Raw genomic sequence first — 16998 nt, 5'->3', positions numbered from 1 at the left:
TTCAAAACTTTCCAATGGATTATCCAATCCCACATTCTTCCTTCCCATACAGCCAGACTGAGGAATTATGGATTGATCTAATATCCAGGCCCCATCTCTTGCACTCAAAATTACTGGACTTCCATTTTGCAACTTTCCCATTGGGGATTCCAGCATCTCTTAAATATCCATCAGTTTCAGGGCACTTCAGTAGACTCTAGTCCACTGGCCTTGCCAACTCCAACAGCACAGGAATACAGGAATACCACAAGCAGCACCGTTCTTACTTTTGAATAACCTTAAAATTAGGCTCTTCCTCTCTGCAGATGTTTATAGTTTTTAGTTTTAAACATGCAGTTACCATGGATATCTTCTGTCTTTCAGGGAAAATTGAGACAATGGGTACGTAGAAATAAATCTCAGTAAGGGAATAATACAGAGAGACTCACTAATCTGTCTTTCAGATAAGTATATGATGAAAACTACATTTCCTTTTAAAATAAAACTTAGATGCTGACAGCATGCATAAAAAAATATTGCCAGTGGAGGGGAGAAGAAGTCTCAGTTCATGACTTGCTTTTGAGATGATGATGTACTTCCAAGTTTAATTTGTTCACTGAGATTATTTCCTTTGGCACTTGACTAATCTTTGCTATCAAAGGCTTCTCTAAGTATTAAAAATGGCTCCCAATAATATGAGACAAGTTTCCTCGGGTCAGCGAGCTGGTTCTGGTGCCCTAAGGAAGAAAACACAGCTGTGCACAACAGTTATTTTTTAGCTACTGCCAATCCTTGATAGCCAGTACAGGGAGTCTTCATTCCTCTGATAGAATTGTGCCTACTCCTCCTTCATCTGAGTACAGTGTAGCTCTTAAATTCGTTGAAAGAAACATTGTGTCATTTGGAACAGTTTCATTTACTTTTAATTACCATAACACTTTATTGTATATTTGATACTTACAAAGAGAAGAGGAAGCAATCCAGTAGTCACCACACTGATACTAACAATTATGGTGCTTTTTCTATTTGCATTACTCCCTTCTCAGGGTGAAAAAATTCCATTCTAAGAAGTAAACTTCTGGTTTAATAGCAAATGACTAATCTTCTACAAGCTAGATTAGGAATTCAATTCCTATCTTGCTTGATGTTCCTTTTTTTCCCCTGGTTTTGTGGGGGATTTTTGCTTGGCGTTCCGTTCTTTTGGTTTGATTTGGGGTTTTTTATCCTGGTTGGCCTTATGTGACTTTTGCGCATGCCTAAGGTACAATGAGTTTAAAGACTAAAAATGAATTAGTGAGCCAGGTTTGTTTAAAATTTTCAGACTGTTTTAAGCTAAGTTTTTCTTAATTAAATCTGTGTAGATTTTGCATGGTAATGAACTCCATTTTACTCTTTGGTTATTTTCCATTTTTGAGAATTCAAGACATCTAATTTATATGTAATAACTAATATAATTAATAACTTTTTTCCCTCATCCAAGTCCTTGTTATAGTTTTATTTTTTGCAACATGAGAATAACTAAGGTTGTTTAAGACTTACAGGATCCTGGAATTCTAGAATGGTTTGGGTTGGAATGGACATTAAAGACCACCTAGTTCTAACCTTCCACTAGAGCAGGTTGCTCAATTCCCTTGAGCAGTACTTAGTTACTTGTTTATGCTAAATGGTCTGGGATTGTTTTAATTAAAAAAAAAAAAAAAAGAAGAAATAATTACTGAAACATTAGCTTTATGTGCTACATTTTAAAAGCTTAAATTGAGAGAATTTATCACGCTTTTGTAGTGTAGTGACACAGGGATGAATGAAACAGCCTGTTAGAAAAGGCTGTCCTAAAATAGAGCAGAGATCTGAACCTGGAAATGTCTGCTTTCTACAAGGGATTTACATTTGTCCTGCATATTTGCTTTAATGTCCACAGTACTAAAGTTCTTGATAAATTTTATGTCAAGAACTTAGAGTGTCAATTAAGAATGAGATGGAATAGTAGAAATATATGAAATATCTACGAATGATGATTTCCCTCTCAGCTAACTGTAGAAAGATTTAGAAAATTCACCGAGACAAGAACAAAACTTAAAAACAAATGTAGAATATTGCCTGAGAGTAAAAGCAAGAATATTAATGCAAATATTTGGATGTAATAATCATCAGAATAACAGAATTAAGACTCTAAAAATAGATACTTGGGGAACTGATGAAATATGATCTAGGTGTAAGATCCTCTTAAGTAGTGTACTACTATTCCAGGAGGGTCCTCCTGGAGAGGAAATCTCATTTTTCAGCCACTTTAAGGGAAGTCACCAGGGATTGAAAAAGGTATTGTAGAAACAACTGCTAGAAACTGGAGAGGCTTCTTCCACAGCTAATTTGTGACTCTGCAGTATACATGAAGTATAATGAGATAGTAGTGTTGGAATCACAATTAATGCCCTTCTTTCTCTCCAGCTGCTATTTCAGCAGACAGTCTGTGATGGGAGATGAGGCAGACAGTCGCCTTTTCATTCTACGGAGAATGTGGTATCAGAAGTAAATTGGACAGTAACTTATTTTTATTATTCCATCTTTCTCTGTGTATTTACTGTACCAGAATCCTTGCTCCAGTAAAGTGAAAAGGATGTGCTCTGCAGTTTGTGTTGCAGACCTGGTGGGAAAGACCTTTTCTGTCCGATTTTCTTGAGTGATAGGAGTCCAAAGCTTGGCTTACACATCAAATGTGCTATGACATTTTTATACAATAAAATCGAATCTGTCAAATGATCTGGATTGACTGTTAAAGAGTCTAGGAAGTTTTCTCAAAGTGCTTTCAGAATCCACACCTAGATTCATCTTTTTTGCTATCTTCATAAAAGAATTGGTTAGGTCTCTGGTTTATTTTTGCAAGCAAAGGCATGTTGGTCACAATAATAAACAAGCATAAACTTGCACATATATTCCTTTATAGGATTTTTTTTTTTGTGACAAGCTGACTGCTCAAAATTAACATACACATCTGAGTAATAATTAAAGACGGCATAACCCATATGAATGCTCCTAATACTGAAATAAAGCAACTGTGTTGCTTTTTAGGAACAGGTGGCTTTAAAAAAACCTCTAAAGTAGTTTCATGAATAATGTTTTTAAAAAATTAAAGTATAGATATAGATGTGCACCATAAATTTTAGGATTATCTTCCACAAGAGTGACAATATTTTTCAGTGATTTTAATTTGGAGGTCCTGGTTCTTCATTCCTTATTTGGCAGACAGCCACAGAAGTCATATCAACAATCACCAGTGTTAATGGGACTGCTAGCAAGTAATAAATAAAGACTGTAGGAGCAGACATAATGATATTAACCATTGCCACATTATGCAGCTATTAAAAGGCATATTGTACACTTTTCCCAGAGGAGAGAATATGATAATTTCATTAACCTGGAAGATGAGAAAGAGATTTGTTGTTTTGCAATCATACTGTCGTATTGATTTTTTTTCCTAGAAGATGATCACAAAACAGTTTGAAATATGTGATCTTGGTCTATAAAACGAATACGCTATCATCTAGAAGATGAGAAGCAGATATTAGATAAACTTAGTACAGATAAAAGGAGTTCTCTTTGGGAGTGGATATGCTGTGCTGAGGCCCATGTTCTAAAAAATAATTCTTTAGTTGCAATAATGATGCTTTTCCATGTAACATAATAAAAAAAGTCAGTAAAGAGGGGCTAGGTGCTCACCTAAAAAGTAAAATCAGAAGATTCTTAAGCAATTTGGACTTAAAAACTCTTCTCTTATGCAGAGAGGAATAAAGGAATATGAGATATAAATATCAATATGCAATAAACCTGCTTTTTTCCTGAGTACTCTGGTAAAGTAATAGCTTTTTTATTAGGGTTAGCCTTTCCTTAAAAATGTTTTGGAAATGAAAACTTTAATTTTTTGCAGGAAAATTGCAAGGGGATTACAATATCATGGATGTAGCCAAAGGAACTTTTGTCAGCGGTGATGACATACAGACTTCAAGTTACTTCTGACAGCAATTAATTGCTGCATAATTTTTGATGGTTAAGGAAAAAAAACATTCAAGTGAGTATATTCAGAGAGCAGGATCAGTGTAGTGGCAATACCCCTATGTCTGATCTAAGTCAGAAACTGAAAGAAAGAAAAACATTTTTTAAAATTTGAATTTGCTGAAGTTTTCAAACAATATGTTTAAATTTGCTTGTTGGCAAAGTCTGTAGTAATAGCCCAAGAGGACTGGAACAGTGTTGGTTGGGAATTGTATGTACTGCCCCTACAGTATATTCTAGAAACCTCCAGACCATGACTGAATATTAAGGCCAATAAGCTCAGAGTTTTTACAGTTCTTTACTTTTGGTTGCAAACACTCTAATCTGTAATACATCTTAATTTTTTCAATACCCAGGAATAACTGTTGTATATGCCCAGCCTGAAATGTGTTACACACTTTGTGATACTATCTATTTCCTCACGATGTGGGTTACTTGTGATTTTCTTGTCGTTGCTTGGTTACAATATTTTGATTGGAAAGAGACCTACACCAAAAAAAATTATTTATCATTTGTATCACTTATTTGCAACTATGAACAATGTTATACTTGATTTTTATACATACATTTATATTGCCTCTTACCACAATATTTTTACATAGGCAAACCTGAAAAAACAATTTTTGGTTTTATTAAAAATAAGAGTATTTTAAATTCAGCTATGCTGTTATGACCTAAAATAATGTGGTTTGCATAACAAAGAAACCTATAGTATTTGTAAAAATATTCATGATAATTCTTAGGCACTGGTAATAGAGTTGTTTCTCACTAAGTTTGCTCACCTGTGGCAATGGAAACTGTCCCCACTCCTCAGTAGAAGATATTTCACTGGAGTGTAACTGGTTTACAGCGTTTGTAGAAGAAAGAATTCAGTATCTCTGGTATCCTCCTCCTTGTTATCTTTTCTGCATACTAGGAGAAGCAGGAGGCATGGATACAGAGTGGTATCTCCATTACAGTATGACATCTGTTGTTGACCCCCTGTTGACCACTGCCATCATTCCATCTTTTCTTTTTCTTCTTTTCAGTCACCAAGAAAGCTTGAACTTTACCAACATGTAATCAGAGTTAAGATTCTGCTGTCAGTGTTCAAGCAAGTGGTTTTAGTCTTTGAGAAGAAAAGATGTTCATGGTATGGGGTAGTGTCTGGTAGTACTACAATAGAATTTTTTGTTCTATCCCTTCTACCCCCTTTCTTCTTGGACCAACTAATCCTGTCGGTGCCAGTGTAAGCAGTGAGGTACTAGCAACATGTCTATCAGCATCAGGTAGGGTTTAGCAGTTCTGTTACTCAGTTGCTTTTCTGTATTTATTTAATCTTTGATATTGGCAGTTGCAATGATACAGGAGAATGCATAAGATCTTAGGATATATTCCATATTTAACTAGTTAATTTGCATTAGCTTTTCTTTCCTCATCATTTCGGGGTGAATAGCCCTGCAACAAGAGATGCAAATTGATTTACTGATACAGAATGGAGGGTCTGTAAAGAAGTGTGATCTTTTATTAAAAGAAGCAAAAGAGGCGTTTTAATGTCTGTTGCACTCTTAATGATCTTTCCTCTGATCTGCTGAACTTTCACGCTAATTCCCAGCAGAGGGAGTAAGTGAAATGAAGATGAATGAATCATACACAGCTTTGTGGTATTAACATGCACTGTTATCTGAACACGTGGAAAGGCATTTCAGTTAGTTTTACATTTTGGACACTTTCCAAACAGAAGAAAAATAATTGATAAGATGGAGAAAATTTTTATGTGACTCCACTTGGATTGAATATATCAAAACGCAACCTTATTTCATGACAAGGGTCAGATTTTTTATTAATAAACTTTGAAAAAACAATATTGGTTTGTAATTAAAACATTATGTATAAAGGTACGGCCTGAAATGATGTTCCCTTCCAACGGATTTTTTTAACCTGACTCTCCAATATACTGTAATTCAATTTTTCTCTAGGCTGTCCCACATTTGATTTTTATTAAAATCCACGAAGCAGTTTAATAATTAATTTCAGCAGATGCAAAAGTCTAAGCTCAGTTTTAAGTTTCCTATCTTATTCTTCTCATCTATGTTGTATTTTTGGAGCTTTTATTTCCTGAGGTGGGAGAAGAACAAACATTTTTTATCTTGAATGCAGCCTACACCCAAGCAATTATATAGAGTACACAAAGCAGAAAACGTCTTTGTTGTCAGAGTTGCAGTGCAACCGAGTAAGTGAACAATGTACCTCTCAGATTTGCTTTACATGAGGGTATGTCTTTCCTGCACACAGAAATATTTTATAAAATCACTTTTGCCAGTAGAGCATGAATATTTTTGAAACAATGCTACTTGGCAGAAATAAAACCTATAATTGAATTTCTTTTTTGACCACAGTGACTGCTCTGGAAGTAGTGTTGAAATGATTTTTCATTTTAAGACTGAGTCAGTGTGCACCAGCTTTCCATTTTCATTTCTGCCTTCCTTATCAGTGCCCTAAGAAACAAGCAACCTCCACAGCATCTTTCGCTCTAATGCTTTTGCCTTGGACTGCAAGTCAGTGTTAGTGTGGTGTTCATTCATTTATCAGGTAACACCTGTATTTCCTATCCAAAAGTGCTTGTCCTCAGACTCACTGACTTTACACGGGAGACACTCTTTAGGAAAAAAACAACCAACCAAAAGTGCTCACGTTGAAACCAGAACTCACAAGACAGAGAGGAGTTTATTAAAATGGATAAGATGCCGAAGTGGGGAACCAACTACCTGATGTTATTTTGGTCAATTCTTCCAGTCAGTTCGTCCAGCCTTCCTTTCTCACCACTTGCACAGAAGCTGAGCTTGAAACATCCCATTTGAAGATCCAAGGGCACTACTGTTCACAGGTGCAAGCAGCTTCAGCCAAAGCCTTTCACCAGATACCACCGCAAGGGTCCTGACTGTAGCTACGTGCTGCAATTGCCCCGCCACCGCTCGCTGAAAATAACCTGGAGATGGCTCGTCGGTACCTTAAGCCACCTAGGGTGGGCGAAGGGGGAAAGAAAAGCCGAGGTGGAAAGTTGTAGTGTTGAAATCGCCCTATGTCAGCGCCCGGGCCGCTCCTCCTCCCTCCTCACGCCCGCGTGGCTCCGTGACCCGGCCGCGCTCAATGTCTTGCCGAGGCGGAAAACACCTGAGCGCCGCACCCCGCCCGCCCTCGGGCCAGCGCCTCGCCTTTGGCCCCGCGGCCGCGGGCCCGGCTCGGAGCGGGCAGCTGGCTGGAGTCCGCGGCTCGGATGGGTCCGCGCCGCCCGGCCCCGCCGCTCCCGGGGCCGCCCCACGGGCGCCGCAGGTGAGTGAGGGCGGAGCGGGACCCGCCGGGCTGGGCCGCCCCACGGGCGCCGCAGGTGAGTGAGGGCGGAGCGGGACCCGCCGGGCTGGGCCGCCCCACGGGCGCCGCAGGTGAGTGAGGGCGGAGCGGGACCCGCCGGGCTGGGCCGCCCCACGGGCGCCGCAGGTGAGTGAGGGCGGAGCGGGACCCGCCGGGCCGGGCCGGGCCGCCCCACGGGCGCCGCAGGTGAGTGAGGGCGGAGCGGGACCCGCCGGGCCGGGCTGGGCCGGGCCGCCCCACGGGCGCTGCAGGTGAGTGAGGGCGGAGCGGGACCCGCCGGGCCGGGCCGGGCCGCCCCACGGGCGCTGCAGGTGAGTGAGGGCGGAGCGGGACCCGCCGGGCCGGGCCGCCCCACGGGCGCCGCAGGTGAGTGAGGGCGGAGCGGGACCCGCCGGGCCGGGCCGCCCCACGGGCGCCGCAGGTGAGTGAGGGCGGAGCGGGACCCGCCGGGCCGGGCCGGGCCGGGCCGCCCCACGGGCGCCGCAGGTGAGTGAGGGCGGAGCGGGACCCGCCGGGCCGCGGCTCCCGCGGGCCACGCCGCGGGCGCTGCCCGGGCGGCGGGCAGGGCTTCGCTTCCTTCCCCACTTCTCCGGAGGCTGTTAGTCTGCGGGCACAGCGACGGGCAGCGCTAAACCTGAAGGAAGAGAGGCGTTTAATTGAGAGGCCACTCGTACCTAGCGGGACGCCGGGTTCCGTGCGCACGAACGGCTCCTTCGCGACCGGCGGGCCCAGGCTTCTGGAAGGTGGGAATTGGATCGAGGTGAACAGGCTTGTGCTCCCACCGGCCCTGCGGGAAGGCCGAGCTCAGCTGGCAGGGTATTCTTGCCCTGAAAGGCTGTGCCTTTTTCTCTCCCGTTCCTCAAGTAGCTCTCAAAATGCGGACTGATCCTCTACCCTGAAATTAGCCATAAATTGTGTGACTTTCCTCCCCTCTTTAATATACTTTCAGACGTGAGACCTGAAATACCACAAATGCATTGTTTTCATTATTATGCTATCTTCTGTTGACAAACTTTACTATCCATAGCGTGTTTAGTGTATTGAATTTTAATTGCCACTGATGGATCTTAGGTTACTATATGGGAATCTCTTCAGTTCAAAACCTTTTAAGAGCACAGTGAAATTTTGGTTGTGAAAACATCAGCTTGCCAGTTTTGCCATACAATTAGCTGAAAACCACCCCATTTGTAAGGAGTTTATAGGTACACCCCAGCAATATAAACTCTAATTGTTTGCATATTTTCACACTAGTTAAAAACACTTTTTTTTTCTATAGCAATTGTATTTAAATTGGATAAAGTACTACATGTCTTATGCTTTATATGTGTATAAATACCAAAAGCAATGTTAGTATCATCTAGAAGCATGCAGTGGACTGTACATTCCATCCTTTGTAAATTGTTATTCCAGATAGACACACCAGATCTTCCAGAAGCTTTTCCTGTTCTCTTATTTTGCCATTATAAATCTTAGGTACCATAACTATCTCCCATAAATCTTTCTTTGGTTGGACTTTGTGTTCTCTATTCAGTGATGTACATTCTCCTGTATTTGTCATTATTAAGAAGTTCATTTGCTTTATCACTCACAGATCATTAGCTTCCAAAAATAGCAACCATACATCAAAGCCTGTTTGATGCTGATACAAGGCTCTACATAATTTTTTTGCATCAGAGTAATTTCTCAGTCTTTGTATCACCATGCCAATAAACACAGGGGCAACAGTCCTTTTCCATGCAACATGATATGGATTGTTTTTATGTAAATTTTAAGTGGAAATGAGCTCTCATCAGCAGTTTCTACAGGGCAAAGATTAGATTACAGAAAGAAAAAAATGTAGCTTTATTACTGGCACTTGCCTTGTAGCTCTTTAATCATTGAAAGAAGGCGTTTTCAGGGTAGGAGTTGGCTTATCATTAAAGGAAGGGGAGCAGGTGCGTTTAAGCTTATCCAGTGACGAGGTAGGAACTGTCTGTGGTTGTTTATAGTGATGGGTAATTAGTTTGTCTTTGTACAGATGTCAGAGTTTAGAGAAAGTAGAAGGTCATGTTTCTTTGCTTTCACAGAGACCTTGTGAACTTAAATTCTGTTGTGTTTTTAATTAAAAAATGTTTTATTTAGCACATGCTTCTGGGTGTACAGGGTCTAATTATTCTCTTGGGAAAAAACCAACTAACCTGGCAGTGTTGCTTCTAAGGCAGTGGACGGGAATACGAGTGTGTGCTGCCTGCCATTGAGCTCTACAGAGGAAAGGGTTCTGCTCCCACTCAGCCTGTGGTGGTGCTGACAGCCTCTGCTGTCCTCTCTGTCGTGCAGGACATTAACAGCTGTACAGTACTTGGCTGGTAGCCTCAGTATTTACAGCTGTGACAAAAGAGTAGCAAAAAGGAGGAAAAAACCTCCTAAATAACAAGGACTGGCACTGAACTGTTACCAAAGGGCTGAAAATAGGATTGAATTATGGAAATGTCTCAGGCAAATATTTATTGCAGGAGCAAAGCTGCATTTCAGATTCACCAGCACAAAAGTGAAATCATCAATGTCTAACAATGCATAGACAAGTTCTCCCTGTTTTGTATGAAGGTTTAATAAATGGTCATTGCCTCACAGCCCATCTGTTCCACTCTTGATTTCAGATGTGTGTTTCGAGCACAGCCAGTCTTTGACTGAAGAGTATAACCAGCACACATTGTAGATAGGGACCTGCAGAGCACTCACTGTGCAGGAAGTGAAGGTGACTCTGAAGTCTGCTGTTACTATGTCACAGATCTGTTGTCCTGCACAGATCTGTGCCCTGCACAGCTGGAATCCATCAGTTCTCTTGTTCTCTGCCATCTTGCTTCATAACAGCAAGCTCAGGCTTTGGCCCATTAAATGTAGTATATACCCAGCAATGCACAGTTCATTTATCCTTTTGTTCCAGGAGCCTAGAAGTGCCTTTCTGCAATTGTAGGTGCTGATGAACGGAATATGACTAGTTTGTTGAAGTCCAAAATACTAAAGGATGTCCACTTGAACATGGGAATCTTTGTTGGAAGGCACTAGAATGAAGGCTGAACATGCCAGGATTGTAAGATGCTCTTAGAAAAAGCTGGTTCATTTTCCAGCTGTGCATATACTGGAAGAGAGTTAATAATCACAAGAGAGATGGAAGTTCAGTCGTAAAATGTAATTTATCCAAGGTATTAAATATACAGTCTTCTCTTGCTGCAAGATTTATGTTTCTGTATTATTAAAGGGAGAGTCTGTGCAAAAAGGTCAGGAAAGGAGACCATTTACCTACCCATTTTATTGCAGTGAAACATCCATTTATGGATGTTGTCACTTAAGGAAGATAGCTTTATCTGTAGCAAAGCATTTCTGTACATTGCTGCTCATCCTCAAGACAGCAGAACTCCCTCAGAATTATTTGGATTTGATAAGCTTGTCTCAGTTTGTTTTTGAACTGGTCAATACTTGCACAAATCCCTCCCCAGTGCCTTCTCAGTGTGGTACTGCAGTCTCTCTCCTTCCACACTACACATGAAGACGGTTAAGCTAAGACAGGCTCATTAAATCTGTGTCATCTCATAAAGTCATTAATGGAAAGATCTTCCTGATACAGTATTTGATTAACTTTTTGGAGGCAGATGTGGGTAAAACAGTGCAATATAACAGTGCAATATAAGAGTCTGACTGCTCTGAAATACATTTAAAATGGAAAGTTTTGAAATTAAGCATAAAAGCAAACAATGCAATCAGTACAGGAATTCTGGAGTATTCTGTTTTTTGGTGTCTATAAAGACTGCACCTAGTGGGTTGTAGGTTTCTGAGTTTAAAATGCCTGCATCTGTTTGATGAGTTATAACAGGATGAAACTAAAAGTCTTGGCAGCTCAAAGCCAAGCAACTGGGTCTGTTGCCCCCTGGGAAAATACAGCAGTACGGGAGCAGAGTGTAAATGTATAAGTAGATGTTTCTGTGAAAACTATCAGCAGTGATGCTTCTAGTGAAGCTCAGACTTAAATAACCATTGTCTTAATTTCAAGGGTACCATTTTACTGTTTTCATACCTCTTGCAAGTCCTATTACTCCTGATGCATATACTCTATATAGCCTCAAAGGGAGTCAGCAGAATTCCTCTTGGCAATAGTGGCTTATCCAGTGGTTGTAGGAATGTAGCAGAAAATTGTCTTGGAACTCTTTAAACAGCAGATGGTATATCTGCTTTTGTGCAGCACTTTTGAAATGCACCTTGGGAGTAAATTTCACTGTAGACATTGGTGATGCCTTAAATTCTGACAACTTTTGAAATAATCAAGAGTGTTAAAACAATGACTCAGAGAAATATGCATCAAAAGTGGGACTTTTTAGCAGATGATCACCACTGACTCTTCATGACCTTGAATGAGTCCAGTGAAGTGTAATTGCTAGAGTATTTACTTAGGGCAAATAAATGGTTTTTTAGCCAGCCTGTTGATGTTCAAAGAGAATGAGATAAAACAGGACTCTGATTTCTTTGGTATTTCTTCCAGTGCATTTTTTTCCCCCCAGAATTCTCAGGCCCGTGGTTCTCCATGCTCCCAGCTGCTTCAGAGCAGCCTCTATCAGTCAGCTCCAGGAGTGTGGAAAACCTACACGTGTATAAGCTGGCACATACATTCAGTGGTGTCCTCTGCCAGCTGCTTCTCTGCTGAAGTTTGTTGCTAAGTTAAGACAGAAGTAGCTTTGAAAAGAATCCTTCAAGGAAAATGTCTTGACAGTACTTGACAGCACAACTTTTTCTTTTATGGAAACCTCAATGATTTTAGGGATAATATCTGAGTTTACAGGTGAGACACGCCTGAGAGTACACAGTTATAAAAAGTGCTTCAGCTTGCACTAGGATACAGTCCCCATAAACAGTTTTATTGTTCAATGGATAAAAATACACAATAGCTCTGTTTTTTCCCCCTTTTTTTTTAGAAAACGAGTTTATTTTTTAAAAAATCAATTTATTTTTAATGAAATTGTTTAATATTTCATCCCTGAAAAGCTAAAAACTCAGTGTGTTTTGGTTTGTTTGTTTTTTATCTGCAGCACATAAAATTAATGGGCAATGGAGACAGGTAGCATTTTTACTCCTTTGTATCTTAAAGTGGTGACTGAGATGGGAAGATTACATAGTTCTCATTCTCCATGTCATTCTTCTTTTATCACACCAGCTTTGGCAATTCTGCTATTTAAAGAGACAGAATATAATAAAGGAACTGCCTCATCTTCTAACTCATTGTCTAATACGATGCAATCAGTTGCCTGTATTTTAGAATTGTGCAGTTTGTTTGATTCTTGAGTAGATTTCTTTCCTTCCTAAAATAGAAAATATTCTAGAACTGAACAAAGAAGCTATAAATATATATAAATATATTATGGAACTTAAAGGACTCAGGGCACTGTATGCCATCAAAATTAGTAGCTCTTTTAATCTTACAGTTATGGCATTCTTTCCTTAATACTGGAATCAGAATCACTAAGGTTTTTTCAAGGTATTGGGGGGTTGAGCAGATGCAGGAGTTGCACTGCATCAGCTGACCATGGAAACACACAAGAGTCTCAATAGGTACTCAGACAAATTGGAGGTTAAGGAGGGACAGACATAAGATAAGTCTATCTGTCCTTCTAATGCCATTCCTAGAAGAAGAACAAATTGCTAATTTCTGCAGCTACAAGCCTTTTGAGCTGGTGTAGTGGTGTTTGATGCATCACCGTAGAGTCGGCAGTTTCATGGGTAGGAGCACTGTGCAAAACATCCCTATGGCTTAGGTCTCGACTGGTAGGACTACAGGATGGAGAGATTCCAGATCCACATCACTTTGTGTGTTGCTCTGCAGTGGAAGGCGTGTATGTCTGGTCTATTTGAGGTCTGATTTTTACTTAATGATAAGTTAGCTTCAGAAAACTATAGTACAGAAAAACATTGGGAGAGGAATAGAGTTATTGTCTCTGCTTAGTGGTCCTAATCAGAGTACAGAAGTAGAGCATGAATGAAGTATATATGGGAGTATCTGGCGAGAGTTCTCCTTTAGGCCTCACAGGAACTTCAGATCTGGTTTCCATCCTGTCTTCTGCACCGTAGGCTGGTTGTGTAGTGTGTTCAGGCATGCTCTCTGGTGTTTGAAAGGAACCATTCATGCTGTTTTAATAGATATTCACCTCAGAGTCACCCGTTCTTCTCAGACCTTCTGAAAGCAGTCTCTTCATCAGAGAACATCAGAGTATCCAAAACTGGGGAGATTACTTGGTGTGGCTGGAAATCACAGAGGAAAGCTGACAAAACTGTGTCCCCTCGAACATTTTATTTGATGTTTTCATTGCTGGGTGGGGTGATGTTGAAAGTTTTAGCAAAAGATAAACAATGCAATTTTTAGAAATTTAAATGCAAATCAAAACTGTGCAGAGGTGGTGTGGTGTTCAGAAAGACTATAGGTGGCAGCATCATAATAAAATAGAGTTTATTTAATGTTATTAGTCAAAGAGAAATCAGCCCTTAGTTTCTTCAACAGCATGTCATGAAAAAATATATAAGACAGTGTGAATCAAAAAGAGGAGATGAGAAACCTGGAGTTGATCATCATTTAAGCAAATAGTTAAAATATGCCAATCAGTCTCTTAATCTGTGTGATGTCAGTTTTTGCAAACATGAATGAACATGCAGACTTGCAGAGATCCTTCTCCATAACTTGCTTGGTGCATTCAAGCTATCAGTGGTAGCTGAATTTTGCCACACTGGCACATAATCCGAGCAAGAAGAGGAAAATGCTATTCTAATTAGGACTGTTGTGTCAGGATTTTAAAAAGGAGTATTTGAAGAAAGACAAGTTAGTGTATTTCAGTGAAGTGTCCTGTCCTAGGTGGCTAATGTCTTTGAGACATTGAAGGTGGATGAGCTAAAGGTTGATTTTTTAATGGAGAGGAGTACTCAACAGTTTATGAAAATGGAGCCCATTTCAGGTATTTTGGATGTAGCTTCCAAACATGAATACTTCTAAGTTAACTCTGAAAAGAAACCTGTTTTTAAAATAAGGAGGACAACATTTTTTACTTTTGTCCCTCTTACTTACCATTAAGGTTTATAGGAGCTGTTAATGAGGAGTTGACCCAGTTTATTGTGTCAATGTGCACTATAATTTTCTCTTAGTATTGGTTTATAGGAGAAATGAGAATTTTTTTCACTGCAGCCCAGGGAGAACTGTCAGACCCATTTGACAAGGCACAGATTAACTTTTTTTCTTGTCCTAATGCATTTCCCTCAAATCACTCAGTCCAAAATTATCAAAGTGATATCATAGGCTGTATCTGGTCCATGGGTTTCTTGTTCTTCAGCAGCCTACTTTATGAGATATTGTAGAGGTTACTGCTCTCAAATATTCAATTAAACATGTACTTCTCTCAAATGTTATTTGATACAAAATCATGGGAGCACAAATATAGATATTTTTTTTATTTAATCTTGTAGCCTAGCTCTTTTTCAAATCTTATTGTGAGATGAAGTATGGTGCAGACTGTAAACTCAGTTTGTCTAATTGCTACTGAGCTGACTGATGAACAGTGCTGTGCTTCTTGATTGGTTTATTTTTTTAATGTGAGGTGCTAGATGTACATCAGTGTTTTAAACTGATTGTGCAGATTGCAGGGTTCTGGGTGACTTGCATCAGTCCAAGGATGCTGGGGGAAAAAAGTCAAGTGTCACTGTGAAAATTATTTGCTCTTTCTAATGACTTACCGTTCCCTTTTTTTGATTGCGTCTACAAAACTTCTTTGACCAAATGACAAACCAGTGTGAATTAAACTATTTAACTATTTCTGCCTGTCTTGTGTCTCACACCACCAGGTAGTGTTGAAATTTACCCAAGCAGCTTCCACAGGACTTCAATTTGTTTGCTCAGAGATAGACATGAAGCAAGATTGCAAAGCTGAAATATGCAGGTGATATTTTTTTTACCCAGCTGAGGGAGGAAAACACTTGCCTGTACTATTACTCCTGTAATTCTTTCTTTCATAAGCCAATGTAATGGATTGGAGACATTGTACTTTCATGTAAAGAGATAACAAAGGCATTACAGTCAACACAGAGGCTTTTAACGTGTTCAGGGATAAATCCCAGTCAACTGCAATAGGAAGGAGACACCTAACCTCAAAATCCTGCTGTGGATCTTATTGGATAATGATTCCTATTCGCTGCAAGTGATAGCTCCCATCTCTATCTTTAGGTATTTAATAGCTGGGAAAACTTGGCCCTCAATAACTATTTATCTAAAGAGTGGGTGCTTGTAGGAAGTACTTCTGAACTTGTGAGCACTGGGTGTGCCATGTCTGTAGTATACAGACATGTCTGGGTAGTAGCTGTATGTGTGTCATTTTCACCCTCTTTCCTTGTTCACATACCTTGATTTCAAGGAAAGGAAATTCTGTGAGCAGAGAAGGCAGTTGCCATGTACCTTGGACATGCTACAGATCTGAACAATTCAGGTAGGTGGACAGGGAAGATACATCTAAACTACTAGTGCAGGAAATGTTCCTGGGTCAGGCTGTCCTTGATCTTGGGTTGTTGGAACAGCCCTGGACACTATTGTGGTTGGATGGGCTGGTGATGGTTTGCAGCAAGCGGAGTGGATGTAGTCAACCTCCTTTAAAGATCATGAGAATTTAGCAGTCTGGTTTCAAGCGTTGTCTCCAGTGCCACAGAACAGTCCTGAGAGTGTTTCACTTACAAGAGCAGATGCGGCCTGAGGCAGAGGCTCCTAGATATGGGCTAGGCTGCATCAACCACATCAAGCAAAGTGATTTTGTCCTTACCCTGGCAGGGGTCAGTAGGTGAGCTTTTAGGTATATTGAAGGGGAGGGGAAATTGCTTCTTCTGTTTTGATGGTTTTTTTAAAGAACAGTTCTATTTTCTGTGCTAGTCTGTGGTCTTTTTATAGCATGGTATGAATGATTTGTGTTTGATCCCACAGCTAGAGAGAGCACTTCCAGTCTGTAGGGCAAAGGAGGTCATTTATGTGTTGCTGTGGGAGCAAATGTCAATTTTCTCAGAGTCACAGCTCACATTTCTCTTTACACTTCGGGGCTGGAGGTGAGGTCAGTGGGCAGCAGGGTGCTGACAAGAGTAGGAGTTCACTGGAACAAATGAGTATTCACCCAGCTAACGCTTATTTCCGTCTTTTCTTCTGCCTTAAGATTATAGCCCCTAACTCAAAGATGGCCTAGTACAACAGTGTTCCAACAGCTGCTGTAAGCAGAAGATACTCTGGGTGTAATCAGACTCTGTACACTGATGACTGATCACACAAATCTGATAAATTCTTATGACAGGATCTGTGGCTTTGAGGTTCATTGTAGAAGCCAGATTGTGCCTTATTTGCTGTTAAGGCTTAACAGAATTGCCCATTGATTTCTCTGCAGCCACGTCCCCCAAGGGGTTTATTCATTCAGGGATTAAAATTGTTCCACGGTTGTCTGATTTGTTTAAAGCTCATGCATTTCTCTTAATTGGAGACAGTGACCTCAAAAATAGCCGAAACCTTCCATTATCCTTATGTGGAAGAGAAAGGTGTACCAAAAAAAAAGTCATATTCTAATTAATGAAGGCTCCTACATTTCTACT

General features: G+C 40.4%; 1 protein-coding gene across 1 annotated transcript in view; it reads left to right on the top strand.

Moving 5' to 3' along the window:
• The first annotated feature begins 6923 nt into the window (after window positions 1-6923).
• The window catches only part of CRACDL (CRACD like), a 63658-nt gene continuing 53583 nt past the window's right edge, over window positions 6924-16998 (top strand). The window contains exon 1 of the mRNA XM_068182719.1: window positions 6924-7030. The gene's annotated coding sequence lies outside the window, so the exon portion shown is untranslated. The remainder of the gene's footprint in view (window positions 7031-16998) is intronic.

The sequence above is a fragment of the Anomalospiza imberbis genome, chromosome 2 (genome assembly GCF_031753505.1).
Source record: "Anomalospiza imberbis isolate Cuckoo-Finch-1a 21T00152 chromosome 2, ASM3175350v1, whole genome shotgun sequence".
Lineage (NCBI taxonomy): Eukaryota > Metazoa > Chordata > Aves > Passeriformes > Viduidae > Anomalospiza > Anomalospiza imberbis.
Note: the sequence above shows the minus strand (reverse complement) of the source record. Positions and strands in the feature narration are given on the sequence as shown.